At 55.6% G+C, this 27,729-nt stretch overlaps 26 non-coding genes across 26 annotated transcripts; all 26 read left to right on the top strand.

The window, feature by feature from the left end:
* The first annotated feature begins 38 nt into the window (after positions 1 to 38).
* LOC147220433 (U1 spliceosomal RNA) lies at positions 39 to 202 on the top strand. Its single transcript, XR_015108662.1, has one exon. It is a non-coding gene; the product is annotated as a U1 spliceosomal RNA (small nuclear RNA).
* Positions 203 to 1,397: 1,195 nt separating this feature from the next.
* On the top strand, positions 1,398 to 1,516 carry LOC147220432 (5S ribosomal RNA). The gene has a single exon (XR_015108295.1). It is a non-coding gene; the product is annotated as a 5S ribosomal RNA (ribosomal RNA).
* Positions 1,517 to 2,315: 799 nt separating this feature from the next.
* On the top strand, positions 2,316 to 2,506 carry LOC147220431 (U2 spliceosomal RNA). Its single transcript, XR_015108099.1, has one exon. It is a non-coding gene; the product is annotated as a U2 spliceosomal RNA (small nuclear RNA).
* Positions 2,507 to 3,143: 637 nt separating this feature from the next.
* LOC147220430 (U1 spliceosomal RNA) lies at positions 3,144 to 3,307 on the top strand. The gene has a single exon (XR_015108659.1). It is a non-coding gene; the product is annotated as a U1 spliceosomal RNA (small nuclear RNA).
* A 1,200-nt stretch (positions 3,308 to 4,507) lies between these two features.
* LOC147220429 (5S ribosomal RNA) lies at positions 4,508 to 4,626 on the top strand. The gene has a single exon (XR_015108293.1). It is a non-coding gene; the product is annotated as a 5S ribosomal RNA (ribosomal RNA).
* A 799-nt stretch (positions 4,627 to 5,425) lies between these two features.
* LOC147220428 (U2 spliceosomal RNA) lies at positions 5,426 to 5,616 on the top strand. Its single transcript, XR_015108098.1, has one exon. It is a non-coding gene; the product is annotated as a U2 spliceosomal RNA (small nuclear RNA).
* A 632-nt stretch (positions 5,617 to 6,248) lies between these two features.
* LOC147220427 (U1 spliceosomal RNA) lies at positions 6,249 to 6,412 on the top strand. Its single transcript, XR_015108131.1, has one exon. It is a non-coding gene; the product is annotated as a U1 spliceosomal RNA (small nuclear RNA).
* Positions 6,413 to 7,607: 1,195 nt separating this feature from the next.
* LOC147220426 (5S ribosomal RNA) lies at positions 7,608 to 7,726 on the top strand. Its single transcript, XR_015108292.1, has one exon. It is a non-coding gene; the product is annotated as a 5S ribosomal RNA (ribosomal RNA).
* Positions 7,727 to 8,516: 790 nt separating this feature from the next.
* On the top strand, positions 8,517 to 8,707 carry LOC147220425 (U2 spliceosomal RNA). The gene has a single exon (XR_015108096.1). It is a non-coding gene; the product is annotated as a U2 spliceosomal RNA (small nuclear RNA).
* Positions 8,708 to 9,335: 628 nt separating this feature from the next.
* Positions 9,336 to 9,499, top strand: LOC147220424 (U1 spliceosomal RNA). The gene has a single exon (XR_015108648.1). It is a non-coding gene; the product is annotated as a U1 spliceosomal RNA (small nuclear RNA).
* Positions 9,500 to 10,694: 1,195 nt separating this feature from the next.
* LOC147220423 (5S ribosomal RNA) lies at positions 10,695 to 10,813 on the top strand. Its single transcript, XR_015108291.1, has one exon. It is a non-coding gene; the product is annotated as a 5S ribosomal RNA (ribosomal RNA).
* Positions 10,814 to 12,010: 1,197 nt separating this feature from the next.
* LOC147220422 (5S ribosomal RNA) lies at positions 12,011 to 12,129 on the top strand. Its single transcript, XR_015108455.1, has one exon. It is a non-coding gene; the product is annotated as a 5S ribosomal RNA (ribosomal RNA).
* Positions 12,130 to 12,937: 808 nt separating this feature from the next.
* On the top strand, positions 12,938 to 13,128 carry LOC147220421 (U2 spliceosomal RNA). The gene has a single exon (XR_015108095.1). It is a non-coding gene; the product is annotated as a U2 spliceosomal RNA (small nuclear RNA).
* Positions 13,129 to 13,760: 632 nt separating this feature from the next.
* On the top strand, positions 13,761 to 13,924 carry LOC147220420 (U1 spliceosomal RNA). The gene has a single exon (XR_015108637.1). It is a non-coding gene; the product is annotated as a U1 spliceosomal RNA (small nuclear RNA).
* Positions 13,925 to 15,119: 1,195 nt separating this feature from the next.
* LOC147220419 (5S ribosomal RNA) lies at positions 15,120 to 15,238 on the top strand. The gene has a single exon (XR_015108290.1). It is a non-coding gene; the product is annotated as a 5S ribosomal RNA (ribosomal RNA).
* Positions 15,239 to 16,435: 1,197 nt separating this feature from the next.
* LOC147220418 (5S ribosomal RNA) lies at positions 16,436 to 16,554 on the top strand. Its single transcript, XR_015108454.1, has one exon. It is a non-coding gene; the product is annotated as a 5S ribosomal RNA (ribosomal RNA).
* Positions 16,555 to 17,362: 808 nt separating this feature from the next.
* LOC147220417 (U2 spliceosomal RNA) lies at positions 17,363 to 17,553 on the top strand. The gene has a single exon (XR_015108094.1). It is a non-coding gene; the product is annotated as a U2 spliceosomal RNA (small nuclear RNA).
* A 632-nt stretch (positions 17,554 to 18,185) lies between these two features.
* On the top strand, positions 18,186 to 18,349 carry LOC147220416 (U1 spliceosomal RNA). Its single transcript, XR_015108625.1, has one exon. It is a non-coding gene; the product is annotated as a U1 spliceosomal RNA (small nuclear RNA).
* Positions 18,350 to 19,544: 1,195 nt separating this feature from the next.
* LOC147220415 (5S ribosomal RNA) lies at positions 19,545 to 19,663 on the top strand. The gene has a single exon (XR_015108289.1). It is a non-coding gene; the product is annotated as a 5S ribosomal RNA (ribosomal RNA).
* A 799-nt stretch (positions 19,664 to 20,462) lies between these two features.
* LOC147220414 (U2 spliceosomal RNA) lies at positions 20,463 to 20,653 on the top strand. The gene has a single exon (XR_015108093.1). It is a non-coding gene; the product is annotated as a U2 spliceosomal RNA (small nuclear RNA).
* Positions 20,654 to 21,285: 632 nt separating this feature from the next.
* Positions 21,286 to 21,449, top strand: LOC147220413 (U1 spliceosomal RNA). The gene has a single exon (XR_015108614.1). It is a non-coding gene; the product is annotated as a U1 spliceosomal RNA (small nuclear RNA).
* A 1,200-nt stretch (positions 21,450 to 22,649) lies between these two features.
* Positions 22,650 to 22,768, top strand: LOC147220412 (5S ribosomal RNA). The gene has a single exon (XR_015108287.1). It is a non-coding gene; the product is annotated as a 5S ribosomal RNA (ribosomal RNA).
* A 799-nt stretch (positions 22,769 to 23,567) lies between these two features.
* Positions 23,568 to 23,758, top strand: LOC147220411 (U2 spliceosomal RNA). The gene has a single exon (XR_015108092.1). It is a non-coding gene; the product is annotated as a U2 spliceosomal RNA (small nuclear RNA).
* Positions 23,759 to 24,390: 632 nt separating this feature from the next.
* On the top strand, positions 24,391 to 24,554 carry LOC147220410 (U1 spliceosomal RNA). The gene has a single exon (XR_015108120.1). It is a non-coding gene; the product is annotated as a U1 spliceosomal RNA (small nuclear RNA).
* A 1,195-nt stretch (positions 24,555 to 25,749) lies between these two features.
* On the top strand, positions 25,750 to 25,868 carry LOC147220409 (5S ribosomal RNA). The gene has a single exon (XR_015108286.1). It is a non-coding gene; the product is annotated as a 5S ribosomal RNA (ribosomal RNA).
* A 1,197-nt stretch (positions 25,869 to 27,065) lies between these two features.
* On the top strand, positions 27,066 to 27,184 carry LOC147220408 (5S ribosomal RNA). Its single transcript, XR_015108453.1, has one exon. It is a non-coding gene; the product is annotated as a 5S ribosomal RNA (ribosomal RNA).
* Positions 27,185 to 27,729: the final 545 nt, after the last annotated feature.

Here is a 27,729-nt window from a genome sequence, read left to right as displayed (position 1 = left end):
CGTGTGAAAGCGGTCCGTGCGCGGGACGCGTGCGACTCATACTTACCTGGCAGGGGAGATACCATGATCAAGAAGGTGGTTCACCCAGGGCGAGGCTCAGCCATTGCACTGCGGCTGTGCTGACCCCTGCGAATTCCCCAAATGTGGGAATCTCGACTGCATAATTTCTGGTAGTGGGGGACTGCGTCCGCGCTCTCCCCTGTCGCGCTGTTCAAGAGCAAGTCTGTGTCGCTGGAGGCCGGGTTCACTGTTTATGGTCGCGCGCGCCCACCCTCCCTGGCCGGGCTGTGACCCAACCAGGGAGTTGTCGTTGCACATGGCAGGTGCACCGCGAAAGCGTGGATTTACGATCGGGCCAGAAAACAATCCAGAGTGTCCAAGTCCCTGAAATGCTCCTGCTTCTTGATCTCCACTCCCTGTAGCCTCACCGTTCCACCCGAGTTCCTCTCATCCCCACACATGTATGCTGTCTTGCTGCGACTAACTTTCGTTCCTCTCCTTTCCAGAGCATACCCCCACCTCTCTATAGTTTCACCGAGACACTTTACAGTTTATAGTTTATTTTGATTTCTAATTCTGCCTTTTATTATTTATTACTGTTATATTTTCTGGAACTCTGGCACAAGGAACAGTTTCCTTCGGGATTAATAAAGTTGTTCTTATCTTATCTTATCTTATCTTATCTTATCTTATCTCGACCTCCACCTGTTTTCTGCTCTCACTACAGATCACAACGGCATCTGCGAAGGTCACGGTCCGTGGAGACTCGTGTCTACCCTCATCGGTCAGCCCGCCCGTGCGTCACCATTGCGAACAAGAAGGGGCTCAGGGCCCATCCCCGACGGAGTCCCGCTTCCACCTCGAACTTCTCTGGTACCGTCTTACAGCACACCGCACGCACCACTGTCTCCCAGCTAGCATACATGTCCTGCACCAGTGTAACACACTTCTCTGCCGCTCCAGACTTCCTCATAGGATACCAGAGCTCCTCTCTTGGCAACCTGTCGTAGGCCTTTTCTAGGTGTACAAAAAGGCAATGCGGCTCCCGCCGGCCCCCTCTGTACTTGTCTATGAGCATTCTGGGCGCAAATACTGCATCTGTGGTACTCGTCCTTTTTTTCCATGTGTATTTTATTTATTTTTCTCTTTCTCTTGTCATGAAGTGTCCCGCCGTGCATGCCAGTCCTGGTATGGCCTTTGGCAGCTCCCCCTTTACCTTAGGCTGCAGCCGAAGGTAAAGAGTGTCTGATGATGTTCGGTTCGAGTAGCCTTGGGCGCCACTGGCTGTAATCATGGCGACTAAAGAGAAGGAGCTCCTGACAGACGTGGAGATGACTGGAGGTGGAAAAGACAGAGGACGGCTGCTTATAAAGAGCCCTTCCGCGCAGGCCTCTCTCGTTTACGGCCATACCACCCTGAACACGCCCGATCTCGTCTGATCTCGGAAGCTAAGCAGGGTCGGGCCTGGTTAGTACTTGGATGGGAGACCGCCTGGGAATACCAGGTGCCGTAAGCTTTTTCATGGTCGTCCTCTCTGTCCCCAGCAGGGGGTGCTGTCTCTCAAGAGCGCCAACATTTCACACACGGACACACGCCGCTCATTCCCTTGTGTCTGTCCCACCGGAGTCACCGTGAAGCCCGGCGCCACACGCGCTCGCTCAGTCATAGCTCCCCGCCTTACCTTTCGGGTCACTTTCCGTTGTCTCGCCGCCTGCCTCCGTCCGTCGCTCGCCGCCTTTCTTCTCATCCCTGTACAGTGTTTCTCCATGTGCGCTGTATTTCTTTTTCTCTCGTTCGTGTCTCTCGCTGTTGAATAATCCAGCCGCTGACCTCCGTACCGCTGGCTCTCCTAGACACTTCCATGCCTCCACCTGTACGCTACGTCATCGGGACCCACTGCCTTTGAACTCCTCATCCTCTTCGATGCCCCCCTCGCTTCTTTTTACGCTGGTCTCTGCTCCTTTGCGGTCGCCAGTAGTCACCGCTTCTACCCCTGGCTCTCTTTCATTTTTCCCCATTCGTTCATCAGGTTCCGAGGAGTCTGCTTGTTGAAGTCCTGGGTTTACTTTGATGCGCCACGTGACCGGGCAGATGCGGAAGATGCATCGGCCATGTTGTTTCTTGTAAAGCAGGAACGTCGGCCTCCACCGGGACCTCCGTCTCCGGGGCGATGGGGGCGATGGGGGCGATGGGGGAGATGCGCCGTCGCTCCGGGCCGAGCGGCGGAGACGGGGTGGGGGTTGATTTGTGAATGAAGTCGTGAGTGAAGCTGACGGTGCGGGGGATGCGCTGGCGTCGAGCGAGGGCGCGGGGCTATCGCTTCTCGGCCTTTTGGCTAAGATCAAGTGTAGTATCTGTTCTTATCAGTTTAATATCTGATACGTCCCCTATCCGGGGACCAAATATTAAATTGATTTTTGGAACAGGGAGATGGAATAGGGGCTTGCTCCGTCCACTCCGCGCATCGACCCGGTATTGCAGTATCTCCGGGAACGGTGCACCCCCCGCTTTTGTGTCCGATGTCAAGGTTGCCGTGGCCTCCAACAACGTCATACACACGGGATCCAACACACACGGGATCCAGATCTTGTCTGTGCCCTGCGTGACCAGCGACACTGTCCCCGTTGTTTCTGCCGGTAGGGAGCGGTAGATAGCGACACACGAGCGTGTCTGCCTGAAACCCTGTCCCTACCATTCGCCCCGTGCAGCCCGATAAAATCCCACTATGGACCAGAACTGAGCCTAAATGGATCGCATTTGAAAGGGATGGATTGCCCCCGATAGACTGTGTCAGACTGGGCTCAGGGGGAAGTTCTCCCGGCCGTAGAGCGGCAGAAACCCCTCGCGGCATCAGGAGGACGGACGGAACGTGTTCCGGTTGTCCTCTGACTTCTTCGTGAAAATTGAAGCGTCCGTGTCGTTTTCGGCGTCCCGGCCCGTCAGAACTCAGAGTTGACGGTTTTTTGACGGAGTGTGTGTGTGCGCGTGTGCGCGTGTGCGTGTGTGCGCGTGTACGTGTGTGTGTGTGTGCGCGCGCGCGAGAGGGATCGCGTGTGAGCTCCCGGAAGAGTCCGCGTGGGTTCCCCCCCGACTGAGAACGGCGTGCGTGTGAAAGCGGTCCGTGCGCGGGGCGCGTGCGACTCATACTTACCTGGCAGGGGAGATACCATGATCAAGAAGGTGGTTCACCCAGGGCGAGGCTCAGCCATTGCACTGCGGCTGTGCTGACCCCTGCGAATTCCCCAAATGTGGGAATCTCGACTGCATAATTTCTGGTAGTGGGGGACTGCGTCCGCGCTCTCCCCTGTCGCGCTGTTCAAGAGCAAGTCTGTGTCGCTGGAGGCCGGGTTCACTGTTTATGGTCGCGCGCGCCCACCCTCCCTGGCCGGGCTGTGACCCAACCAGGGAGTTGTCGTTGCACATGGCAGGTGCACCGCGAAAGCGTGGATTTACGATCGGGCCAGAAAACAATCCAGAGTGTCCAAGTCCCTGAAATGCTCCTGCTTCTTGATCTCCACTCCCTGTAGCCTCACCGTTCCACCCGAGTTCCTCTCATCCCCACACATGTATGCTGTCTTGCTGCGACTAACTTTCGTTCCTCTCCTTTCCAGAGCATACCCCCACCTCTCTATAGTTTCACCGAGACACTTTACAGTTTATAGTTTATTTTGATTTCTAATTCTGCCTTTTATTATTTATTACTGTTATATTTTCTGGAACTCTGGCACAAGGAACAGTTTCCTTCGGGATTAATAAAGTTGTTCTTATCTTATCTTATCTTATCTTATCTTATCTTATCTTATCTCGACCTCCACCTGTTTTCTGCTCTCACTACAGATCACAACGGCATCTGCGAAGGTCACGGTCCGTGGAGACTCATGTCTACCCTCATCGGTCAGCCCGCCCGTGCGTCACCATTGCGAACAAGAAGGGGCTCAGGGCCCATCCCCGACGGAGTCCCGCTTCCACCTCGAACTTCTCTGGTACCGTCTTACAGCACACCGCACGCACCACTGTCTCCCAGCTAGCATACATGTCCTGCACCAGTGTAACACACTTCTCTGCCGCTCCAGACTTCCTCATAGGATACCAGAGCTCCTCTCTTGGCAACCTGTCGTAGGCCTTTTCTAGGTGTACAAAAAGGCAATGCGGCTCCCGCCGGCCCCCTCTGTACTTGTCTATGAGCATTCTGGGCGCAAATACTGCATCTGTGGTACTCGTCCTTTTTTTCCATGTGTATTTTATTTATTTTTCTCTTTCTCTTGTCATGAAGTGTCCCGCCGTGCATACCAGTCCTGGTATGGCCTTTGGCAGCTCCCCCTTTACCTTAGGCTGCAGCCGAAGGTAAAGAGTGTCTGATGATGTTCGGTTCGAGTAGCCTTGGGCGCCACTGGCTGTAATCATGGCGACTAAAGAGAAGGAGCTCCTGACAGACGTGGAGATGACTGGAGGTGGAAAAGACAGAGGACGGCTGCTTATAAAGAGCCCTTCCGCGCGGGCCTCTCTCGTTTACGGCCATACCACCCTGAACACGCCCGATCTCGTCTGATCTCGGAAGCTAAGCAGGGTCGGGCCTGGTTAGTACTTGGATGGGAGACCGCCTGGGAATACCAGGTGCCGTAAGCTTTTTCATGGTCGTCCTCTCTGTCCCCAGCAGGGGGTGCTGTCTCTCAAGAGCGCCAACATTTCACACACGGACACACGCCGCTCATTCCCTTGTGTCTGTCCCACCGGAGTCACCGTGAAGCCCGGCGCCACACGCGCTCGCTCAGTCATAGCTCCCCGCCTTACCTTTCGGGTCACTTTCCGTTGTCTCGCCGCCTGCCTCCGTCCGTCGCTCGCCGCCTTTCTTCTCATCCCTGTACAGTGTTTCTCCATGTGCGCTGTATTTCTTTTTCTCTCGTTCGTGTCTCTCGCTGTTGAATAATCCAGCCGCTGACCTCCGTACCGCTGGCTCTCCTAGACACTTCCATGCCTCCACCTGTACGCTACGTCATCGGGACCCACTGCCTTTGAACTCCTCATCCTCTTCGATGCCCCCCTCGCTTCTTTTTACGCTGGTCTCTGCTCCTTTGCGGTCGCCAGTAGTCACCGCTTCTACCCCTGGCTCTCTTTCATTTTTCCCCATTCGTTCATCAGGTTCCGAGGAGTCTGCTTGTTGAAGTCCTGGGTTTACTTTGATGCGCCACGTGACCGGGCAGATGCGGAAGATGCATCGGCCATGTTGTTTCTTGTAAAGCAGGAACGTCGGCCTCCACCGGGACCTCCGTCTCCGGGGCGATGGGGGCGATGGGGGCGATGGGGGAGATGCGCCGTCGCTCCGGGCCGAGCGGCGGAGACGGGGTGGGGGTTGATTTGTGAATGAAGTCGTGAGTGAAGCTGACGGTGCGGGGGATGCGCTGGCGTCGAGCGAGGGCGCGGGGCTATCGCTTCTCGGCCTTTTGGCTAAGATCAAGTGTAGTATCTGTTCTTATCAGTTTAATATCTGATACGTCCCCTATCCGGGGACCAAATATTAAATTGATTTTTGGAACAGGGAGATGGAATAGGGGCTTGCTCCGTCCACTCCGCGCATCGACCCGGTATTGCAGTATCTCCGGGAACGGTGCACCCCCCGCTTTTGTGTCCGATGTCAAGGTTGCCGTGGCCTCCAACAACGTCATACGTAACCAACACACACGGGATCCAGATCTTGTCTGTGCCCTGCGTGACCAGCGACACTGTCCCCGTTGTTTCTGCCGGTAGGGAGCGGTAGATAGCGACACACGAGCGTGTCTGCCTGAAACCCTGTCCCTACCATTCGCCCCGTGCAGCCCGATAAAATCCCACTATGGACCAGAACTGAGCCTAAATGGATCGCATTTGAAAGGGATGGATTGCCCCCGATAGACTGTGTCAGACTGGGCTCAGGGGGAAGTTCTCCCGGCCGTAGAGCGGCAGAAACCCCTCGCGGCATCAGGAGGACGGACGGAACGTGTTCCGGTTGTCCTCTGACTTCTTCGTGAAAATTGAAGCGTCCGTGTCGTTTTCGGCGTCCCGGCCCGTCAGAACTCAGAGTTGACGGTTTTTTGACGGAGTGTGTGTGTGCGCGTGTGCGCGTGTGCGTGTGTGCGCGTGTACGTGTGTGTGTGTGTGCGCGCGCGCGAGAGGGATCGCGTGTGAGCTCCCGGAAGAGTCCGCGTGGGTTCCCCCCCGACTGAGAACGGCGTGCGTGTGAAAGCGGTCCGTGCGCGGGGCGCGTGCGACTCATACTTACCTGGCAGGGGAGATACCATGATCAAGAAGGTGGTTCACCCAGGGCGAGGCTCAGCCATTGCACTGCGGCTGTGCTGACCCCTGCGAATTCCCCAAATGTGGGAATTTCGACTGCATAATTTCTGGTAGTGGGGGACTGCGTCCGCGCTCTCCCCTGTCGCGCTGTTCAAGAGCAAGTCTGTGTCGCTGGAGGCCGGGTTCACTGTTTATGGTCGCGCGCGCCCACCCTCCCTGGCCGGGCTGTGACCCAACCAGGGAGTTGTCGTTGCACATGGCAGGTGCACCGCGAAAGCGTGGATTTACGATCGGGCCAGAAAACAATCCAGAGTGTCCAAGTCCCTGAAATGCTCCTGCTTCTTGATCTCCACTCCCTGTAGCCTCACCGTTCCACCCGAGTTCCTCTCATCCCCACACATGTATGCTGTCTTGCTGCGACTAACTTTCGTTCCTCTCCTTTCCAGAGCATACCCCCACCTCTCTATAGTTTCACCGAGACACTTTACAGTTTATAGTGTATTTTGATTTCTAATTCTGCCTTTTATTATTTATTACTGTTATATTTTCTGGAACTCTGGCACAAGGAACAGTTTCCTTCGGGATTAATAAAGTTGTTCTTATCTTATCTTATCTTATCTTATCTTATCTTATCTCGACCTCCACCTGTTTTCTGCTCTCACTACAGATCACAACGGCATCTGCGAAGGTCACGGTCCGTGGAGACTCATGTCTACCCTCATCGGTCAGCCCGCCCGTGCGTCACCATTGCGAACAAGAAGGGGCTCAGGGCCCATCCCCGACGGAGTCCCGCTTCCACCTCGAACTTCTCTGGTACCGTCTTACAGCACACCGCACGCACCACTGTCTCCCAGCTAGCATACATGTCCTGCACCAGTGTAACACACTTCTCTGCCGCTCCAGACTTCCTCATAGGATACCAGAGCTCCTCTCTTGGCAACCTGTCGTAGGCCTTTTCTAGGTGTACAAAAAGGCAATGCGGCTCCCGCCGGCCCCCTCTGTACTTGTCTATGAGCATTCTGGGCGCAAATACTGCATCTGTGGTACTCGTCCTTTTTTTCCATGTGTATTTTATTTATTTTTCTCTTTCTCTTGTCATGAAGTGTCCCGCCGTGCATACCAGTCCTGGTATGGCCTTTGGCAGCTCCCCCTTTACCTTAGGCTGCAGCCGAAGGTAAAGAGTGTCTGATGATGTTCGGTTCGAGTAGCCTTGGGCGCCACTGGCTGTAATCATGGCGACTAAAGAGAAGGAGCTCCTGACAGATGTGGAGATGACTGGAGGTGGAAAAGACAGAGGACGGCTGCTTATAAAGAGCCCTTCCGCGCGGGCCTCTCTCGTTTACGGCCATACCACCCTGAACACGCCCGATCTCGTCTGATCTCGGAAGCTAAGCAGGGTCGGGCCTGGTTAGTACTTGGATGGGAGACCGCCTGGGAATACCAGGTGCCGTAAGCTTTTTCATGGTCGTCCTCTCTGTCCCCAGCAGGGGGTGCTGTCTCTCAAGAGCGCCAACATTTCACACACGGACACACGCCGCTCATTCCCTTGTGTCTGTCCCACCGGAGTCACCGTGAAGCCCGGCGCCACACGCGCTCGCTCAGTCATAGCTCCCCGCCTTACCTTTCGGGTCACTTTCCGTTGTCTCGCCGCCTGCCTCCGTCCGTCGCTCGCCGCCTTTCTTCTCATCCCTGTACAGTGTTTCTCCATGTGCGCTGTATTTCTTTTTCTCTCGTTCGTGTCTCTCGCTGTTGAATAATCCAGCCGCTGACCTCCGTACCGCTGGCTCTCCTAGACACTTCCATGCCTCCACCTGTACGCTACGTCATCGGGACCCACTGCCTTTGAACTCCTCATCCTCTTCGATGCCCCCCTCGCTTCTTTTTACGCTGGTCTCTGCTCCTTTGCGGTCGCCAGTAGTCACCGCTTCTACCCCTGGCTCTCTTTCATTTTTCCCCATTCGTTCATCAGGTTCCGAGGAGTCTGCTTGTTGAAGTCCTGGGTTTACTTTGATGCGCCACGTGACCGGGCAGATGCGGAAGATGCATCGGCCATGTTGTTTCTTGTAAAGCAGGAACGTCGGCCTCCACCGGGACCTCCGTCTCCGGGGCGATGGGGGCGATGGGGGAGATGCGCCGTCGCTCCGGGCCGAGCGGCGGAGACGGGGTGGGGGTTGATTTGTGAATGAAGTCGTGAGTGAAGCTGACGGTGCGGGGGATGCGCTGGCGTCGAGCGAGGGCGCGGGGTTATCGCTTCTCGGCCTTTTGGCTAAGATCAAGTGTAGTATCTGTTCTTATCAGTTTAATATCTGATACGTCCCCTATCCGGGGACCAAATATTAAATTGATTTTTGGAACAGGGAGATGGAATAGGGGCTTGCTCCGTCCACTCCGCGCATCGACCCGGTATTGCAGTATCTCCGGGAACGGTGCACCCCCCGCTTTTGTGTCCGATGTCAAGGTTGCCGTGGCCTCCAACAACGTCATACGTAACCAACACACACGGGATCCAGATCTTGTCTGTGCTCTGCGTGACCAGCGACACTGTCCCCGTTGTTTCTGCCGGTAGGGAGCGGTAGATAGCGACACACGAGCGTGTCTGCCTGAAACCCTGTCCCTACCATTCGCCCCGTGCAGCCCGATAAAATCCCACTATGGACCAGAACTGAGCCTAAATGGATCGCATTTGAAAGGGATGGATTGCCCCCGATAGACTGTGTCAGACTGGGCTCAGGGGGAAGTTCTCCCGGCCGTAGAGCGGCAGAAACCCCTCGCGGCATCAGGAGGACGGACGGAACGTGTTCCGGTTGTCCTCTGACTTCTTCGTGAAAATTGAAGCGTCCGTGTCGTTTTCGGCGTCCCGGCCCGTCAGAACTCAGAGTTGACGGTTTTTTGACGGAGTGTGTGTGTGCGCGTGTGCGCGTGTGCGTGTGTGCGCGTGTACGTGTGTGTGTGCGCGCGCGCGAGAGGGATCGCGTGTGAGCTCCCGGAAGAGTCCGCGTGGGTTCCCCCCCGACTGAGAACGGCGTGCGTGTGAAAGCGGTCCGTGCGCGGGACGCGTGCGACTCATACTTACCTGGCAGGGGAGATACCATGATCAAGAAGGTGGTTCACCCAGGGCGAGGCTCAGCCATTGCACTGCGGCTGTGCTGACCCCTGCGAATTCCCCAAATGTGGGAATCTCGACTGCATAATTTCTGGTAGTGGGGGACTGCGTCCGCGCTCTCCCCTGTCGCGCTGTTCAAGAGCAAGTCTGTGTCGCTGGAGGCCGGGTTCACTGTTTATGGTCGCGCGCGCCCACCCTCCCTGGCCGGGCTGTGACCCAACCAGGGAGTTGTCGTTGCACATGGCAGGTGCACCGCGAAAGCGTGGATTTACGATCGGGCCAGAAAACAATCCAGAGTGTCCAAGTCCCTGAAATGCTCCTGCTTCTTGATCTCCACTCCCTGTAGCCTCACCGTTCCACCCGAGTTCCTCTCATCCCCACACATGTATGCTGTCTTGCTGCGACTAACTTTCGTTCCTCTCCTTTCCAGAGCATACCCCCACCTCTCTATAGTTTCACCGAGACACTTTACAGTTTATAGTGTATTTTGATTTCTAATTCTGCCTTTTATTATTTATTACTGTTATATTTTCTGGAACTCTGGCACAAGGAACAGTTTCCTTCGGGATTAATAAAGTTGTTCTTATCTTATCTTATCTTATCTTATCTTATCTTATCTCGACCTCCACCTGTTTTCTGCTCTCACTACAGATCACAACGGCATCTGCGAAGGTCACGGTCCGTGGAGACTCATGTCTACCCTCATCGGTCAGCCCGCCCGTGCGTCACCATTGCGAACAAGAAGGGGCTCAGGGCCCATCCCCGACGGAGTCCCGCTTCCACCTCGAACTTCTCTGGTACCGTCTTACAGCACACCGCACGCACCACTGTCTCCCAGCTAGCATACATGTCCTGCACCAGTGTAACACACTTCTCTGCCGCTCCAGACTTCCTCATAGGATACCAGAGCTCCTCTCTTGGCAACCTGTCGTAGGCCTTTTCTAGGTGTACAAAAAGGCAATGCGGCTCCCGCCGGCCCCCTCTGTACTTGTCTATGAGCATTCTGGGCGCAAATACTGCATCTGTGGTACTCGTCCTTTTTTTCCATGTGTATTTTATTTATTTTTCTCTTTCTCTTGTCATGAAGTGTCCCGCCATGCATACCAGTCCTGGTATGGCCTTTGGCAGCTCCCCCTTTACCTTAGGCTGCAGCCGAAGGTAAAGAGTGTCTGATGATGTTCGGTTCGAGTAGCCTTGGGCGCCACTGGCTGTAATCATGGCGACTAAATAGAAGGAGCTCCTGACAGACGTGGAGATGACTGGAGGTGGAAAAGACAGAGGACGGCTGCTTATAAAGAGCCCTTCCGCGCGGGCCTCTCTCGTTTACGGCCATACCACCCTGAACACGCCCGATCTCGTCTGATCTCGGAAGCTAAGCAGGGTCGGGCCTGGTTAGTACTTGGATGGGAGACCGCCTGGGAATACCAGGTGCCGTAAGCTTTTTCATGGTCGTCCTCTCTGTCCCCAGCAGGGGGTGCTGTCTCTCAAGAGCGCCAACATTTCACACACGGACACACGCCGCTCATTCCCTTGTGTCTGTCCCACCGGAGTCACCGTGAAGCCCGGCGCCACACGCGCTCGCTCAGTCATAGCTCCCCGCCTTACCTTTCGGGTCACTTTCCGTTGTCTCGCCGCCTGCCTCCGTCCGTCGCTCGCCGCCTTTCTTCTCATCCCTGTACAGTGTTTCTCCATGTGCGCTGTATTTCTTTTTCTCTCGTTCGTGTCTCTCGCTGTTGAATAATCCAGCCGCTGACCTCCGTACCGCTGGCTCTCCTAGACACTTCCATGCCTCCACCTGTACGCTACGTCATCGGGACCCACTGCCTTTGAACTCCTCATCCTCTTCGATGCCCCCCTCGCTTCTTTTTACGCTGGTCTCTGCTCCTTTGCGGTCGCCAGTAGTCACCGCTTCTACCCCTGGCTCTCTTTCATTTTTCCCCATTCGTTCATCAGGTTCCGAGGAGTCTGCTTGTTGAAGTCCTGGGTTTACTTTGATGCGCCACGTGACCGGGCAGATGCGGAAGATGCATCGGCCATGTTGTTTCTTGTAAAGCAGGAACGTCGGCCTCCACCGGGACCTCCGTCTCCGGGGCGATGGGGGCGATCTTCTCTGGTACCGTCTTACAGCACACCGCACGCACCACTGTCTCCCAGCTAGCATACATGTCCTGCACCAGTGTAACACACTTCTCTGCCGCTCCAGACTTCCTCATAGGATACCAGAGCTCCTCTCTTGGCAACCTGTCGTAGGCCTTTTCTAGGTGTACAAAAAGGCAATGCGGCTCCCGCCGGCCCCCTCTGTACTTGTCTATGAGCATTCTGGGCGCAAATACTGCATCTGTGGTACTCGTCCTTTTTTTCCATGTGTATTTTATTTATTTTTCTCTTTCTCTTGTCATGAAGTGTCCCGCCGTGCATACCAGTCCTGGTATGGCCTTTGGCAGCTCCCCCTTTACCTTAGGCTGCAGCCGAAGGTAAAGAGTGTCTGATGATGTTCGGTTCGAGTAGCCTTGGGCGCCACTGGCTGTAATCATGGCGACTAAATAGAAGGAGCTCCTGACAGACGTGGAGATGACTGGAGGTGGAAAAGACAGAGGACGGCTGCTTATAAAGAGCCCTTCCGCGCGGGCCTCTCTCGTTTACGGCCATACCACCCTGAACACGCCCGATCTCGTCTGATCCCGGAAGCTAAGCAGGGTCGGGCCTGGTTAGTACTTGGATGGGAGACCGCCTGGGAATACCAGGTGCCGTAAGCTTTTTCATGGTCGTCCTCTCTGTCCCCAGCAGGGGGTGCTGTCTCTCAAGAGCGCCAACATTTCACACACGGACACACGCCGCTCATTCCCTTGTGTCTGTCCCACCGGAGTCACCGTGAAGCCCGGCGCCACACGCGCTCGCTCAGTCATAGCTCCCCGCCTTACCTTTCGGGTCACTTTCCGTTGTCTCGCCGCCTGCCTCCGTCCGTCGCTCGCCGCCTTTCTTCTCATCCCTGTACAGTGTTTCTCCATGTGCGCTGTATTTCTTTTTCTCTCGTTCGTGTCTCTCGCTGTTGAATAATCCAGCCGCTGACCTCCGTACCGCTGGCTCTCCTAGACACTTCCATGCCTCCACCTGTACGCTACGTCATCGGGACCCACTGCCTTTGAACTCCTCATCCTCTTCGATGCCCCCCTCGCTTCTTTTTACGCTGGTCTCTGCTCCTTTGCGGTCGCCAGTAGTCACCGCTTCTACCCCTGGCTCTCTTTCATTTTTCCCCATTCGTTCATCAGGTTCCGAGGAGTCTGCTTGTTGAAGTCCTGGGTTTACTTTGATGCGCCACGTGACCGGGCAGATGCGGAAGATGCATCGGCCATGTTGTTTCTTGTAAAGCAGGAACGTCGGCCTCCACCGGGACCTCCGTCTCCGGGGCGATGGGGGCGATGGGGGCGATGGGGGCGATGGGGGAGATGCGCCGTCGCTCCGGGCCGAGCGGCGGAGACGGGGTGGGGGTTGATTTGTGAATGAAGTCGTGAGTGAAGCTGACGGTGCGGGGGATGCGCTGGCGTCGAGCGAGGGCGCGGGGCTATCGCTTCTCGGCCTTTTGGCTAAGATCAAGTGTAGTATCTGTTCTTATCAGTTTAATATCTGATACGTCCCCTATCCGGGGACCAAATATTAAATTGATTTTTGGAACAGGGAGATGGAATAGGGGCTTGCTCCGTCCACTCCGCGCATCGACCCGGTATTGCAGTATCTCCGGGAACGGTGCACCCCCCGCTTTTGTGTCCGATGTCAAGGTTGCCGTGGCCTCCAACAACGTCATATGTAACCAACACACACGGGATCCAGATCTTGTCTGTGCCCTGCGTGACCAGCGACACTGTCCCCGTTGTTTCTGCCGGTAGGGAGCGGTAGATAGCGACACACGAGCGTGTCTGCCTGAAACCCTGTCCCTACCATTCGCCCCGTGCAGCCCGATAAAATCCCACTATGGACCAGAACTGAGCCTAAATGGATCGCATTTGAAAGGGATGGATTGCCCCCGATAGACTGTGTCAGACTGGGCTCAGGGGGAAGTTCTCCCGGCCGTAGAGCGGCAGAAACCCCTCGCGGCATCAGGAGGACGGACGGAACGTGTTCCGGTTGTCCTCTGACTTCTTCGTGAAAATTGAAGCGTCCGTGTCGTTTTCGGCGTCCCGGCCCGTCAGAACTCAGAGTTGACGGTTTTTTGACGGAGTGTGTGTGTGCGCGTGTGCGCGTGTGCGTGTGTGCGCGTGTACGTGTGTGTGTGTGTGCGCGCGCGCGAGAGGGATCGCGTGTGAGCTCCCGGAAGAGTCCGCGTGGGTTCCCCCCCGACTGAGAACGGCGTGCGTGTGAAAGCGGTCCGTGCGCGGGACGCGTGCGACTCATACTTACCTGGCAGGGGAGATACCATGATCAAGAAGGTGGTTCACCCAGGGCGAGGCTCAGCCATTGCACTGCGGCTGTGCTGACCCCTGCGAATTCCCCAAATGTGGGAATCTCGACTGCATAATTTCTGGTAGTGGGGGACTGCGTCCGCGCTCTCCCCTGTCGCGCTGTTCAAGAGCAAGTCTGTGTCGCTGGAGGCCGGGTTCACTGTTTATGGTCGCGCGCGCCCACCCTCCCTGGCCGGGCTGTGACCCAACCAGGGAGTTGTCGTTGCACATGGCAGGTGCACCGCGAAAGCGTGGATTTACGATCGGGCCAGAAAACAATCCAGAGTGTCCAAGTCCCTGAAATGCTCCTGCTTCTTGATCTCCACTCCCTGTAGCCTCACCGTTCCACCCGAGTTCCTCTCATCCCCACACATGTATGCTGTCTTGCTGCGACTAACTTTCGTTCCTCTCCTTTCCAGAGCATACCCCCACCTCTCTATAGTTTCACCGAGACACTTTACAGTTTATAGTGTATTTTGATTTCTAATTCTGCCTTTTATTATTTATTACTGTTATATTTTCTGGAACTCTGGCACAAGGAACAGTTTCCTTCGGGATTAATAAAGTTGTTCTTATCTTATCTTATCTTATCTTATCTTATCTTATCTCGACCTCCACCTGTTTTCTGCTCTCACTACAGATCACAACGGCATCTGCGAAGGTCACGGTCCGTGGAGACTCATGTCTACCCTCATCGGTCAGCCCGCCCGTGCGTCACCATTGCGAACAAGAAGGGGCTCAGGGCCCATCCCCGACGGAGTCCCGCTTCCACCTCGAACTTCTCTGGTACCGTCTTACAGCACACCGCACGCACCACTGTCTCCCAGCTAGCATACATGTCCTGCACCAGTGTAACACACTTCTCTGCCGCTCCAGACTTCCTCATAGGATACCAGAGCTCCTCTCTTGGCAACCTGTCGTAGGCCTTTTCTAGGTGTACAAAAAGGCAATGCGGCTCCCGCCGGCCCCCTCTGTACTTGTCTATGAGCATTCTGGGCGCAAATACTGCATCTGTGGTACTCGTCCTTTTTTTCCATGTGTATTTTATTTATTTTTCTCTTTCTCTTGTCATGAAGTGTCCCGCCATGCATACCAGTCCTGGTATGGCCTTTGGCAGCTCCCCCTTTACCTTAGGCTGCAGCCGAAGGTAAAGAGTGTCTGATGATGTTCGGTTCGAGTAGCCTTGGGCGCCACTGGCTGTAATCATGGCGACTAAATAGAAGGAGCTCCTGACAGACGTGGAGATGACTGGAGGTGGAAAAGACAGAGGACGGCTGCTTATAAAGAGCCCTTCCGCGCGGGCCTCTCTCGTTTACGGCCATACCACCCTGAACACGCCCGATCTCGTCTGATCTCGGAAGCTAAGCAGGGTCGGGCCTGGTTAGTACTTGGATGGGAGACCGCCTGGGAATACCAGGTGCCGTAAGCTTTTTCATGGTCGTCCTCTCTGTCCCCAGCAGGGGGTGCTGTCTCTCAAGAGCGCCAACATTTCACACACGGACACACGCCGCTCATTCCCTTGTGTCTGTCCCACCGGAGTCACCGTGAAGCCCGGCGCCACACGCGCTCGCTCAGTCATAGCTCCCCGCCTTACCTTTCGGGTCACTTTCCGTTGTCTCGCCGCCTGCCTCCGTCCGTCGCTCGCCGCCTTTCTTCTCATCCCTGTACAGTGTTTCTCCATGTGCGCTGTATTTCTTTTTCTCTCGTTCGTGTCTCTCGCTGTTGAATAATCCAGCCGCTGACCTCCGTACCGCTGGCTCTCCTAGACACTTCCATGCCTCCACCTGTACGCTACGTCATCGGGACCCACTGCCTTTGAACTCCTCATCCTCTTCGATGCCCCCCTCGCTTCTTTTTACGCTGGTCTCTGCTCCTTTGCGGTCGCCAGTAGTCACCGCTTCTACCCCTGGCTCTCTTTCATTTTTCCCCATTCGTTCATCAGGTTCCGAGGAGTCTGCTTGTTGAAGTCCTGGGTTTACTTTGATGCGCCACGTGACCGGGCAGATGCGGAAGATGCATCGGCCATGTTGTTTCTTGTAAAGCAGGAACGTCGGCCTCCACCGGGACCTCCGTCTCCGGGGCGATGGGGGCGATCTTCTCTGGTACCGTCTTACAGCACACCGCACGCACCACTGTCTCCCAGCTAGCATACATGTCCTGCACCAGTGTAACACACTTCTCTGCCGCTCCAGACTTCCTCATAGGATACCAGAGCTCCTCTCTTGGCAACCTGTCGTAGGCCTTTTCTAGGTGTACAAAAAGGCAATGCGGCTCCCGCCGGCCCCCTCTGTACTTGTCTATGAGCATTCTGGGCGCAAATACTGCATCTGTGGTACTCGTCCTTTTTTTCCATGTGTATTTTATTTATTTTTCTCTTTCTCTTGTCATGAAGTGTCCCGCCGTGCATACCAGTCCTGGTATGGCCTTTGGCAGCTCCCCCTTTACCTTAGGCTGCAGCCGAAGGTAAAGAGTGTCTGATGATGTTCGGTTCGAGTAGCCTTGGGCGCCACTGGCTGTAATCATGGCGACTAAATAGAAGGAGCTCCTGACAGACGTGGAGATGACTGGAGGTGGAAAAGACAGAGGACGGCTGCTTATAAAGAGCCCTTCCGCGCGGGCCTCTCTCGTTTACGGCCATACCACCCTGAACACGCCCGATCTCGTCTGATCCCGGAAGCTAAGCAGGGTCGGGCCTGGTTAGTACTTGGATGGGAGACCGCCTGGGAATACCAGGTGCCGTAAGCTTTTTCATGGTCGTCCTCTCTGTCCCCAGCAGGGGGTGCTGTCTCTCAAGAGCGCCAACATTTCACACACGGACACACGCCGCTCATTCCCTTGTGTCTGTCCCACCGGAGTCACCGTGAAGCCCGGCGCCACACGCGCTCGCTCAGTCATAGCTCCCCGCCTTACCTTTCGGGTCACTTTCCGTTGTCTCGCCGCCTGCCTCCGTCCGTCGCTCGCCGCCTTTCTTCTCATCCCTGTACAGTGTTTCTCCATGTGCGCTGTATTTCTTTTTCTCTCGTTCGTGTCTCTCGCTGTTGAATAATCCAGCCGCTGACCTCCGTACCGCTGGCTCTCCTAGACACTTCCATGCCTCCACCTGTACGCTACGTCATCGGGACCCACTGCCTTTGAACTCCTCATCCTCTTCGATGCCCCCCTCGCTTCTTTTTACGCTGGTCTCTGCTCCTTTGCGGTCGCCAGTAGTCACCGCTTCTACCCCTGGCTCTCTTTCATTTTTCCCCATTCGTTCATCAGGTTCCGAGGAGTCTGCTTGTTGAAGTCCTGGGTTTACTTTGATGCGCCACGTGACCGGGCAGATGCGGAAGATGCATCGGCCATGTTGTTTCTTGTAAAGCAGGAACGTCGGCCTCCACCGGGACCTCCGTCTCCGGGGCGATGGGGGCGATGGGGGCGATGGGGGCGATGGGGGAGATGCGCCGTCGCTCCGGGCCGAGCGGCGGAGACGGGGTGGGGGTTGATTTGTGAATGAAGTCGTGAGTGAAGCTGACGGTGCGGGGGATGCGCTGGCGTCGAGCGAGGGCGCGGGGCTATCGCTTCTCGGCCTTTTGGCTAAGATCAAGTGTAGTATCTGTTCTTATCAGTTTAATATCTGATACGTCCCCTATCCGGGGACCAAATATTAAATTGATTTTTGGAACAGGGAGATGGAATAGGGGCTTGCTCCGTCCACTCCGCGCATCGACCCGGTATTGCAGTATCTCCGGGAACGGTGCACCCCCCGCTTTTGTGTCCGATGTCAAGGTTGCCGTGGCCTCCAACAACGTCATATGTAACCAACACACACGGGATCCAGATCTTGTCTGTGCCCTGCGTGACCAGCGACACTGTCCCCGTTGTTTCTGCCGGTAGGGAGCGGTAGATAGCGACACACGAGCGTGTCTGCCTGAAACCCTGTCCCTACCATTCGCCCCGTGCAGCCCGATAAAATCCCACTATGGACCAGAACTGAGCCTAAATGGATCGCATTTGAAAGGGATGGATTGCCCCCGATAGACTGTGTCAGACTGGGCTCAGGGGGAAGTTCTCCCGGCCGTAGAGCGGCAGAAACCCCTCGCGGCATCAGGAGGACGGACGGAACGTGTTCCGGTTGTCCTCTGACTTCTTCGTGAAAATTGAAGCGTCCGTGTCGTTTTCGGCGTCCCGGCCCGTCAGAACTCAGAGTTGACGGTTTTTTGACGGAGTGTGTGTGTGCGCGTGTGCGCGTGTGCGTGTGTGCGCGTGTACGTGTGTGTGTGTGTGCGCGCGCGCGAGAGGGATCGCGTGTGAGCTCCCGGAAGAGTCCGCGTGGGTTCCCCCCCGACTGAGAACGGCGTGCGTGTGAAAGCGGTCCGTGCGCGGGACGCGTGCGACTCATACTTACCTGGCAGGGGAGATACCATGATCAAGAAGGTGGTTCACCCAGGGCGAGGCTCAGCCATTGCACTGCGGCTGTGCTGACCCCTGCGAATTCCCCAAATGTGGGAATCTCGACTGCATAATTTCTGGTAGTGGGGGACTGCGTCCGCGCTCTCCCCTGTCGCGCTGTTCAAGAGCAAGTCAGTGTCGCTGGAGGCCGGGTTCACTGTTTATGGTCGCGCGCGCCCACCCTCCCTGGCCGGGCTGTGACCCAACCAGGGAGTTGTCGTTGCACATGGCAGGTGCACCGCGAAAGCGTGGATTTACGATCGGGCCAGAAAACAATCCAGAGTGTCCAAGTCCCTGAAATGCTCCTGCTTCTTGATCTCCACTCCCTGTAGCCTCACCGTTCCACCCGAGTTCCTCTCATCCCCACACATGTATGCTGTCTTGCTGCGACTAACTTTCGTTCCTCTCCTTTCCAGAGCATACCCCCACCTCTCTATAGTTTCACCGAGACACTTTACAGTTTATAGTTTATTTTGATTTCTAATTCTGCCTTTTATTATTTATTACTGTTATATTTTCTGGAACTCTGGCACAAGGAACAGTTTCCTTCGGGATTAATAAAGTTGTTCTTATCTTATCTTATCTTATCTTATCTTATCTTATCTCGACCTCCACCTGTTTTCTGCTCTCACTACAGATCACAACGGCATCTGCGAAGGTCACGGTCCGTGGAGACTCATGTCTACCCTCATCGGTCAGCCCGCCCGTGCGTCACCATTGCGAACAAGAAGGGGCTCAGGGCCCATCCCCGACGGAGTCCCGCTTCCACCTCGAACTTCTCTGGTACCGTCTTACAGCACACCGCACGCACCACTGTCTCCCAGCTAGCATACATGTCCTGCACCAGTGTAACACACTTCTCTGCCGCTCCAGACTTCCTCATAGGATACCAGAGCTCCTCTCTTGGCAACCTGTCGTAGGCCTTTTCTAGGTGTACAAAAAGGCAATGCGGCTCCCGCCGGCCCCCTCTGTACTTGTCTATGAGCATTCTGGGCGCAAATACTGCATCTGTGGTACTCGTCCTTTTTTTCCATGTGTATTTTATTTATTTTTCTCTTTCTCTTGTCATGAAGTGTCCCGCCGTGCATGCCAGTCCTGGTATGGCCTTTGGCAGCTCCCCCTTTACCTTAGGCTGCAGCCGAAGGTAAAGAGTGTCTGATGATGTTCGGTTCGAGTAGCCTTGGGCGCCACTGGCTGTAATCATGGCGACTAAAGAGAAGGAGCTCCTGACAGACGTGGAGATGACTGGAGGTGGAAAAGACAGAGGACGGCTGCTTATAAAGAGCCCTTCCGCGCAGGCCTCTCTCGTTTACGGCCATACCACCCTGAACACGCCCGATCTCGTCTGATCTCGGAAGCTAAGCAGGGTCGGGCCTGGTTAGTACTTGGATGGGAGACCGCCTGGGAATACCAGGTGCCGTAAGCTTTTTCATGGTCGTCCTCTCTGTCCCCAGCAGGGGGTGCTGTCTCTCAAGAGCGCCAACATTTCACACACGGACACACGCCGCTCATTCCCTTGTGTCTGTCCCACCGGAGTCACCGTGAAGCCCGGCGCCACACGCGCTCGCTCAGTCATAGCTCCCCGCCTTACCTTTCGGGTCACTTTCCGTTGTCTCGCCGCCTGCCTCCGTCCGTCGCTCGCCGCCTTTCTTCTCATCCCTGTACAGTGTTTCTCCATGTGCGCTGTATTTCTTTTTCTCTCGTTCGTGTCTCTCGCTGTTGAATAATCCAGCCGCTGACCTCCGTACCGCTGGCTCTCCTAGACACTTCCATGCCTCCACCTGTACGCTACGTCATCGGGACCCACTGCCTTTGAACTCCTCATCCTCTTCGATGCCCCCCTCGCTTCTTTTTACGCTGGTCTCTGCTCCTTTGCGGTCGCCAGTAGTCACCGCTTCTACCCCTGGCTCTCTTTCATTTTTCCCCATTCGTTCATCAGGTTCCGAGGAGTCTGCTTGTTGAAGTCCTGGGTTTACTTTGATGCGCCACGTGACCGGGCAGATGCGGAAGATGCATCGGCCATGTTGTTTCTTGTAAAGCAGGAACGTCGGCCTCCACCGGGACCTCCGTCTCCGGGGCGATGGGGGCGATGGGGGCGATGGGGGAGATGCGCCGTCGCTCCGGGCCGAGCGGCGGAGACGGGGTGGGGGTTGATTTGTGAATGAAGTCGTGAGTGAAGCTGACGGTGCGGGGGATGCGCTGGCGTCGAGCGAGGGCGCGGGGCTATCGCTTCTCGGCCTTTTGGCTAAGATCAAGTGTAGTATCTGTTCTTATCAGTTTAATATCTGATACGTCCCCTATCCGGGGACCAAATATTAAATTGATTTTTGGAACAGGGAGATGGAATAGGGGCTTGCTCCGTCCACTCCGCGCATCGACCCGGTATTGCAGTATCTCCGGGAACGGTGCACCCCCCGCTTTTGTGTCCGATGTCAAGGTTGCCGTGGCCTCCAACAACGTCATACGTAACCAACACACACGGGATCCAGATCTTGTCTGTGCCCTGCGTGACCAGCGACACTGTCCCCGTTGTTTCTGCCGGTAGGGAGCGGTAGATAGCGACACACGAGCGTGTCTGCCTGAAACCCTGTCCCTACCATTCGCCCCGTGCAGCCCGATAAAATCCCACTATGGACCAGAACTGAGCCTAAATGGATCGCATTTGAAAGGGATGGATTGCCCCCGATAGACTGTGTCAGACTGGGCTCAGGGGGAAGTTCTCCCGGCCGTAGAGCGGCAGAAACCCCTCGCGGCATCAGGAGGACGGACGGAACGTGTTCCGGTTGTCCTCTGACTTCTTCGTGAAAATTGAAGCGTCCGTGTCGTTTTCGGCGTCCCGGCCCGTCAGAACTCAGAGTTGACGGTTTTTTGACGGAGTGTGTGTGTGCGCGTGTGCGCGTGTGCGTGTGTGCGCGTGTACGTGTGTGTGTGTGTGCGCGCGCGCGAGAGGGATCGCGTGTGAGCTCCCGGAAGAGTCCGCGTGGGTTCCCCCCCGACTGAGAACGGCGTGCGTGTGAAAGCGGTCCGTGCGCGGGGCGCGTGCGACTCATACTTACCTGGCAGGGGAGATACCATGATCAAGAAGGTGGTTCACCCAGGGCGAGGCTCAGCCATTGCACTGCGGCTGTGCTGACCCCTGCGAATTCCCCAAATGTGGGAATCTCGACTGCATAATTTCTGGTAGTGGGGGACTGCGTCCGCGCTCTCCCCTGTCGCGCTGTTCAAGAGCAAGTCTGTGTCGCTGGAGGCCGGGTTCACTGTTTATGGTCGCGCGCGCCCACCCTCCCTGGCCGGGCTGTGACCCAACCAGGGAGTTGTCGTTGCACATGGCAGGTGCACCGCGAAAGCGTGGATTTACGATCGGGCCAGAAAACAATCCAGAGTGTCCAAGTCCCTGAAATGCTCCTGCTTCTTGATCTCCACTCCCTGTAGCCTCACCGTTCCACCCGAGTTCCTCTCATCCCCACACATGTATGCTGTCTTGCTGCGACTAACTTTCGTTCCTCTCCTTTCCAGAGCATACCCCCACCTCTCTATAGTTTCACCGAGACACTTTACAGTTTATAGTTTATTTTGATTTCTAATTCTGCCTTTTATTATTTATTACTGTTATATTTTCTGGAACTCTGGCACAAGGAACAGTTTCCTTCGGGATTAATAAAGTTGTTCTTATCTTATCTTATCTTATCTTATCTTATCTTATCTTATCTCGACCTCCACCTGTTTTCTGCTCTCACTACAGATCACAACGGCATCTGCGAAGGTCACGGTCCGTGGAGACTCATGTCTACCCTCATCGGTCAGCCCGCCCGTGCGTCACCATTGCGAACAAGAAGGGGCTCAGGGCCCATCCCCGACGGAGTCCCGCTTCCACCTCGAACTTCTCTGGTACCGTCTTACAGCACACCGCACGCACCACTGTCTCCCAGCTAGCATACATGTCCTGCACCAGTGTAACACACTTCTCTGCCGCTCCAGACTTCCTCATAGGATACCAGAGCTCCTCTCTTGGCAACCTGTCGTAGGCCTTTTCTAGGTGTACAAAAAGGCAATGCGGCTCCCGCCGGCCCCCTCTGTACTTGTCTATGAGCATTCTGGGCGCAAATACTGCATCTGTGGTACTCGTCCTTTTTTTCCATGTGTATTTTATTTATTTTTCTCTTTCTCTTGTCATGAAGTGTCCCGCCGTGCATACCAGTCCTGGTATGGCCTTTGGCAGCTCCCCCTTTACCTTAGGCTGCAGCCGAAGGTAAAGAGTGTCTGATGATGTTCGGTTCGAGTAGCCTTGGGCGCCACTGGCTGTAATCATGGCGACTAAAGAGAAGGAGCTCCTGACAGACGTGGAGATGACTGGAGGTGGAAAAGACAGAGGACGGCTGCTTATAAAGAGCCCTTCCGCGCGGGCCTCTCTCGTTTACGGCCATACCACCCTGAACACGCCCGATCTCGTCTGATCTCGGAAGCTAAGCAGGGTCGGGCCTGGTTAGTACTTGGATGGGAGACCGCCTGGGAATACCAGGTGCCGTAAGCTTTTTCATGGTCGTCCTCTCTGTCCCCAGCAGGGGGTGCTGTCTCTCAAGAGCGCCAACATTTCACACACGGACACACGCCGCTCATTCCCTTGTGTCTGTCCCACCGGAGTCACCGTGAAGCCCGGCGCCACACGCGCTCGCTCAGTCATAGCTCCCCGCCTTACCTTTCGGGTCACTTTCCGTTGTCTCGCCGCCTGCCTCCGTCCGTCGCTCGCCGCCTTTCTTCTCATCCCTGTACAGTGTTTCTCCATGTGCGCTGTATTTCTTTTTCTCTCGTTCGTGTCTCTCGCTGTTGAATAATCCAGCCGCTGACCTCCGTACCGCTGGCTCTCCTAGACACTTCCATGCCTCCACCTGTACGCTACGTCATCGGGACCCACTGCCTTTGAACTCCTCATCCTCTTCGATGCCCCCCTCGCTTCTTTTTACGCTGGTCTCTGCTCCTTTGCGGTCGCCAGTAGTCACCGCTTCTACCCCTGGCTCTCTTTCATTTTTCCCCATTCGTTCATCAGGTTCCGAGGAGTCTGCTTGTTGAAGTCCTGGGTTTACTTTGATGCGCCACGTGACCGGGCAGATGCGGAAGATGCATCGGCCATGTTGTTTCTTGTAAAGCAGGAACGTCGGCCTCCACCGGGACCTCCGTCTCCGGGGCGATGGGGGTGATGGGGGCGATGGGGGAGATGCGCCGTCGCTCCGGGCCGAGCGGCGGAGACGGGGTGGGGGTTGATTTGTGAATGAAGTCGTGAGTGAAGCTGACGGTGCGGGGGATGCGCTGGCGTCGAGCGAGGGCGCGGGGCTATCGCTTCTCGGCCTTTTGGCTAAGATCAAGTGTAGTATCTGTTCTTATCAGTTTAATATCTGATACGTCCCCTATCCGGGGACCAAATATTAAATTGATTTTTGGAACAGGGAGATGGAATAGGGGCTTGCTCCGTCCACTCCGCGCATCGACCCGGTATTGCAGTATCTCCGGGAACGGTGCACCCCCCGCTTTTGTGTCCGATGTCAAGGTTGCCGTGGCCTCCAACAACGTCATACGTAACCAACACACACGGGATCCAGATCTTGTCTGTGCCCTGCGTGACCAGCGACACTGTCCCCGTTGTTTCTGCCGGTAGGGAGCGGTAGATAGCGACACACGAGCGTGTCTGCCTGAAACCCTGTCCCTACCATTCGCCCCGTGCAGCCCGATAAAATCCCACTATGGACCAGAACTGAGCCTAAATGGATCGCATTTGAAAGGGATGGATTGCCCCCGATAGACTGTGTCAGACTGGGCTCAGGGGGAAGTTCTCCCGGCCGTAGAGCGGCAGAAACCCCTCGCGGCATCAGGAGGACGGACGGAACGTGTTCCGGTTGTCCTCTGACTTCTTCGTGAAAATTGAAGCGTCCGTGTCGTTTTCGGCGTCCCGGCCCGTCAGAACTCAGAGTTGACGGTTTTTTGACGGAGTGTGTGTGTGCGCGTGTGCGCGTGTGCGTGTGTGCGCGTGTACGTGTGTGTGTGTGTGCGCGCGCGCGAGAGGGATCGCGTGTGAGCTCCCGGAAGAGTCCGCGTGGGTTCCCCCCCGACTGAGAACGGCGTGCGTGTGAAAGCGGTCCGTGCGCGGGGCGCGTGCAACTCATACTTACCTGGCAGGGGAGATACCATGATCAAGAAGGTGGTTCACCCAGGGCGAGGCTCAGCCATTGCACTGCGGCTGTGCTGACCCCTGCGAATTCCCCAAATGTGGGAATTTCGACTGCATAATTTCTGGTAGTGGGGGACTGCGTCCGCGCTCTCCCCTGTCGCGCTGTTCAAGAGCAAGTCTGTGTCGCTGGAGGCCGGGTTCACTGTTTATGGTCGCGCGCGCCCACCCTCCCTGGCCGGGCTGTGACCCAACCAGGGAGTTGTCGTTGCACATGGCAGGTGCACCGCGAAAGCGTGGATTTACGATCGGGCCAGAAAACAATCCAGAGTGTCCAAGTCCCTGAAATGCTCCTGCTTCTTGATCTCCACTCCCTGTAGCCTCACCGTTCCACCCGAGTTCCTCTCATCCCCACACATGTATGCTGTCTTGCTGCGACTAACTTTCGTTCCTCTCCTTTCCAGAGCATACCCCCACCTCTCTATAGTTTCACCGAGACACTTTACAGTTTATAGTGTATTTTGATTTCTAATTCTGCCTTTTATTATTTATTACTGTTATATTTTCTGGAACTCTGGCACAAGGAACAGTTTCCTTCGGGATTAATAAAGTTGTTCTTATCTTATCTTATCTTATCTTATCTTATCTTATCTCGACCTCCACCTGTTTTCTGCTCTCACTACAGATCACAACGGCATCTGCGAAGGTCACGGTCCGTGGAGACTCATGTCTACCCTCATCGGTCAGCCCGCCCGTGCGTCACCATTGCGAACAAGAAGGGGCTCAGGGCCCATCCCCGACGGAGTCCCGCTTCCACCTCGAACTTCTCTGGTACCGTCTTACAGCACACCGCACGCACCACTGTCTCCCAGCTAGCATACATGTCCTGCACCAGTGTAACACACTTCTCTGCCGCTCCAGACTTCCTCATAGGATACCAGAGCTCCTCTCTTGGCAACCTGTCGTAGGCCTTTTCTAGGTGTACAAAAAGGCAATGCGGCTCCCGCCGGCCCCCTCTGTACTTGTCTATGAGCATTCTGGGCGCAAATACTGCATCTGTGGTACTCGTCCTTTTTTTCCATGTGTATTTTATTTATTTTTCTCTTTCTCTTGTCATGAAGTGTCCCGCCATGCATACCAGTCCTGGTATGGCCTTTGGCAGCTCCCCCTTTACCTTAGGCTGCAGCCGAAGGTAAAGAGTGTCTGATGATGTTCGGTTCGAGTAGCCTTGGGCGCCACTGGCTGTAATCATGGCGACTAAATAGAAGGAGCTCCTGACAGACGTGGAGATGACTGGAGGTGGAAAAGACAGAGGACGGCTGCTTATAAAGAGCCCTTCCGCGCGGGCCTCTCTCGTTTACGGCCATACCACCCTGAACACGCCCGATCTCGTCTGATCTCGGAAGCTAAGCAGGGTCGGGCCTGGTTAGTACTTGGATGGGAGACCGCCTGGGAATACCAGGTGCCGTAAGCTTTTTCATGGTCGTCCTCTCTGTCCCCAGCAGGGGGTGCTGTCTCTCAAGAGCGCCAACATTTCACACACGGACACACGCCGCTCATTCCCTTGTGTCTGTCCCACCGGAGTCACCGTGAAGCCCGGCGCCACACGCGCTCGCTCAGTCATAGCTCCCCGCCTTACCTTTCGGGTCACTTTCCGTTGTCTCGCCGCCTGCCTCCGTCCGTCGCTCGCCGCCTTTCTTCTCATCCCTGTACAGTGTTTCTCCATGTGCGCTGTATTTCTTTTTCTCTCGTTCGTGTCTCTCGCTGTTGAATAATCCAGCCGCTGACCTCCGTACCGCTGGCTCTCCTAGACACTTCCATGCCTCCACCTGTACGCTACGTCATCGGGACCCACTGCCTTTGAACTCCTCATCCTCTTCGATGCCCCCCTCGCTTCTTTTTACGCTGGTCTCTGCTCCTTTGCGGTCGCCAGTAGTCACCGCTTCTACCCCTGGCTCTCTTTCATTTTTCCCCATTCGTTCATCAGGTTCCGAGGAGTCTGCTTGTTGAAGTCCTGGGTTTACTTTGATGCGCCACGTGACCGGGCAGATGCGGAAGATGCATCGGCCATGTTGTTTCTTGTAAAGCAGGAACGTCGGCCTCCACCGGGACCTCCGTCTCCGGGGCGATGGGGGCGATCTTCTCTGGTACCGTCTTACAGCACACCGCACGCACCACTGTCTCCCAGCTAGCATACATGTCCTGCACCAGTGTAACACACTTCTCTGCCGCTCCAGACTTCCTCATAGGATACCAGAGCTCCTCTCTTGGCAACCTGTCGTAGGCCTTTTCTAGGTGTACAAAAAGGCAATGCGGCTCCCGCCGGCCCCCTCTGTACTTGTCTATGAGCATTCTGGGCGCAAATACTGCATCTGTGGTACTCGTCCTTTTTTTCCATGTGTATTTTATTTATTTTTCTCTTTCTCTTGTCATGAAGTGTCCCGCCGTGCATACCAGTCCTGGTATGGCCTTTGGCAGCTCCCCCTTTACCTTAGGCTGCAGCCGAAGGTAAAGAGTGTCTGATGATGTTCGGTTCGAGTAGCCTTGGGCGCCACTGGCTGTAATCATGGCGACTAAATAGAAGGAGCTCCTGACAGACGTGGAGATGACTGGAGGTGGAAAAGACAGAGGACGGCTGCTTATAAAGAGCCCTTCCGCGCGGGCCTCTCTCGTTTACGGCCATACCACCCTGAACACGCCCGATCTCGTCTGATCCCGGAAGCTAAGCAGGGTCGGGCCTGGTTAGTACTTGGATGGGAGACCGCCTGGGAATACCAGGTGCCGTAAGCTTTTTCATGGTCGTCCTCTCTGTCCCCAGCAGGGGGTGCTGTCTCTCAAGAGCGCCAACATTTCACACACGGACACACGCCGCTCATTCCCTTGTGTCTGTCCCACCGGAGTCACCGTGAAGCCCGGCGCCACACGCGCTCGCTCAGTCATAGCTCCCCGCCTTACCTTTCGGGTCACTTTCCGTTGTCTCGCCGCCTGCCTCCGTCCGTCGCTCGCCGCCTTTCTTCTCATCCCTGTACAGTGTTTCTCCATGTGCGCTGTATTTCTTTTTCTCTCGTTCGTGTCTCTCGCTGTTGAATAATCCAGCCGCTGACCTCCGTACCGCTGGCTCTCCTAGACACTTCCATGCCTCCACCTGTACGCTACGTCATCGGGACCCACTGCCTTTGAACTCCTCATCCTCTTCGATGCCCCCCTCGCTTCTTTTTACGCTGGTCTCTGCTCCTTTGCGGTCGCCAGTAGTCACCGCTTCTACCCCTGGCTCTCTTTCATTTTTCCCCATTCGTTCATCAGGTTCCGAGGAGTCTGCTTGTTGAAGTCCTGGG

The sequence above is a fragment of the Fistularia commersonii genome, chromosome 24, assembly GCF_037954325.1.
Source record: "Fistularia commersonii isolate RoL2024-O1a breed Wild chromosome 24, RoL_Fcom_v1.0, whole genome shotgun sequence".
NCBI lineage: Eukaryota > Metazoa > Chordata > Actinopteri > Syngnathiformes > Fistulariidae > Fistularia > Fistularia commersonii.
This window is presented reverse-complemented; position numbering and strand designations above follow the sequence as displayed.